Below are 3,117 nucleotides of genomic sequence, written 5' to 3' on the forward strand. Positions count from 1 at the left end.
CCAACCAAGATCAGGGCATGCTGGCCGTCACGTGGAAGTGACGTAGCCATGTGCACAGTGCGGAAGCTAAAAACAGTAATATAAAAGTACGAATAATTTAAAAACTAGCAAATATAATGTGATAGAATATGTGCTAGCGTAATTAAGTCGCTGAATTCAGAGCTTTAAGCCTACAGCAGTCCAAAAGAAACGATACAACATTAGTGCACCCGAAGGTGACCCTACGTAGGTGAGTGTCTGTCAGAATGCCGGGACGTCCTCCGGGAAAACCACCAAACCCGCTAAGCTACTAGAACCTGGAGGGGCGCAAAACAAAAGCGCGAGTGGGCAAAAACAAATTCTTTGAAAACCAATTCATAAAATACATTCTAACCCCTCGCTGTAAAACCTGTATACTTCCCAGAAAATAAACACATATACGTAGATATGCCAAGTCATGCTCAAGGGTATGCCAATCATGCTCACAGGTATGCCATCACAAAACTTTATAATATCATGCATGTGCTCAGGTATAAATCACATCAATAGCATAATAATCTGGTAGCCGGAGTCCCCTAAGTGACCTGTACGGCTGAATCTAGAGTTCAAATCTCAAAACTTAATCACTAAACCTGCCCACGAGTCGGAACCACCTATAGTGGTCTGTACGACAGGCCTGGGTGTAATACATATGAACGCTCTAGTGCTACGATCACGTGAAGACTGTGCGAATAATCGCGGGTCACCTACGAGTCGGAACCTCCGATAGTGGTCTGTACGACAGGACTGTGCACCTAACTTGGATTCAAGCTGAGCGTGTGGTGCGGGAGGTGAACAACACGTGAAGGACTGTGCCCTACTCTGGGCGGGAGCACTAACACCGGGGGTGCAGGTTATGAGCTCTCTAAGCATCTCTAACCGCTATTTAATGCAATCGTTAAATAACGCTTACCTGGCACTTACCTGCGCCTCCTCAGCACCAAATATAAATATGCATATGTATGCCACTACTAATGCATATGATAATGCGTAAACAATAAGGATATGGTGCATGGCATAAACAATTAACCCTTTTTAAACAATTTCTGGGAATATAAATGTATATAGGTATATACGGAAAACCAAAAGCCCACTCACTGTTATGTGGAAGGGTCGTAGCCCCCCTGCCTCGAGTGTGCATGCTCGTCCTCGGGATACGTGTCACCTATATGCGAATTAACTATAAAAACGTTAACTTTAAAGCACATAACCGTCCGTTCAAAATAACTTCTCATACATTGCTCAAAATGAACAAATGAATATACCAACGTGATCTACACAACCTCACGATCACACCCATATTTTTATAATAATTTTTGGACCTTCCACGCGCCAAAACAGACACAGACCCACGCGCCCCCACGCGCGGCCACGTGCCAGGCACACTGACGGCGTCAAGTGACGCCGTCAGGAATATTCCGTTGAACTGACGGAATATTCCGTTAACCCTAAACTGACGCCGTTAACGTCCGTTAGGAATATTCCGTTAAACTCAACGGAATATTCCCCTTTCTTCTCCGGCCAATCTCCCTCGCCGGCGCCGTCGCCGTCGCCGGAAAACCTGCAACTTAGGTTTTCTCGCTCGTTTTTCAACCGTTTTTCAAGATTTTTGCACCATTTTAACCCTTAGGACTAGTAGAACACGATCCTACAAGTTTTAAGGCCTAAAACTACGAGAATATACCTGTCCAAAACTCCAAAACTCGGCCAACTTCGAACCAAGCTTTCCCGACGTCCAAATTTGTCCAACAAAGCACTCCCAAGCTCCTGGGAACCTCACAAACACAACTATAAGCTTCAAAATCCCAAAAACAAACTAGAATAACTTTGCATGAACAGTGGTCAAAACGGACATGGCGATATCGACGTGAAAACGTCGAAGTTCTTACCTGAAAATGGCACTACTGGACTCCTCTCAGCCTCACAAGCACGATGGTGGTCTTGGATCCCTCGATCTGTGATGTTTTAGGGTAGTTGTGTGTGTGTCCGTACACTTTCAAAAGGAAGAGGAAGGATAGAGACTCGGGAGAGAGAGAGAGACAGGGAAAGAGACTGAGAAAGGGATAGGGATAGGGTGTGTGTGTGTGTGTCCAACACCACGCAAAACAACCTAAAACATAACAAAACAAACTAGGGGTAAAATGGTAATTTCACCTATGCGTTTCGATAGTTTCGGGACGGGGTGTCACAACCTACCCACCTTAAAAGAATTTCGTCTCGAAATTCAAAACAACCAAATAACAAACCCTAGTAGTCAAAGAACAGTCTAGGATACAAGTCCCTCATCTGATCTTCTGTCTCCCAAGTAGATTCCTCGACTGAATGATTCCTCCACAGAACTTTCACTAATTTCACCGTCTTGTTCCTCAGAACCTTCTCTTTCCAATCGATGATCGTTACCGGTTCCTCGTCATACGTGAAATCTGGATTAATTTCCAGAGGTTGCGGAGGTATCACATGAGATGGATCAGCAACATAATGTCGGAGCATAGACACGTGGAAAACGTTATGCACCCTGGCTAGCTCCGGAGGCAACTCCAACCTGTAAGCTACCTCACCTACTCTCTCTGTGACCATGTATGGTCCAATATATCGGGGACTCAACTTACCTTTCTTCCCGAATCTCACTACACCTCTCCACGGCGAAAGCTTCAAAAATACCCAATCTCCGACCTCGTACACTCTGTCCGTAGCATGCCGATCCGCTAAGCTCTTTTGTCTATCCTGTGCTGCTTTCAAATTAGTCTTGATTACCTGAACGTTCTGAGTAGTCTCCTCAACAATCTCCGGACCCACTAAAACTCTTTCTCTGACTTCTGACCAACACAACGGTGTGCGACAAGCTCTACCATACAATGCCTCAAATGGTGCCATGCCAATGCTCGAATGAAAACTATTATTATAGGCAAATTCCATCAAATCCAACCGCTGGTGCCAAGCATCACCAAACTGCAACACCTAAGTTCGCAACATATCCTCCAACGTCTGAATAGTCCTCTCAGATTGCTCGTCTGTCTGAGGATGATACGCCGTGCTGTAGAGTAGTCTCGTACCCAAAGCTTTCTGGAAAGCCACCCAAAACTTAGATGTGAACCGTGG

The sequence above is a fragment of a genome, unplaced genomic scaffold (genome assembly GCF_019419815.1).
Source record: "Pyrus x bretschneideri cultivar Hongxiangsu unplaced genomic scaffold, Pyrus_bretschneideri_v1 Contig14, whole genome shotgun sequence".
Lineage (NCBI taxonomy): Eukaryota > Viridiplantae > Streptophyta > Magnoliopsida > Rosales > Rosaceae > Pyrus > Pyrus x bretschneideri.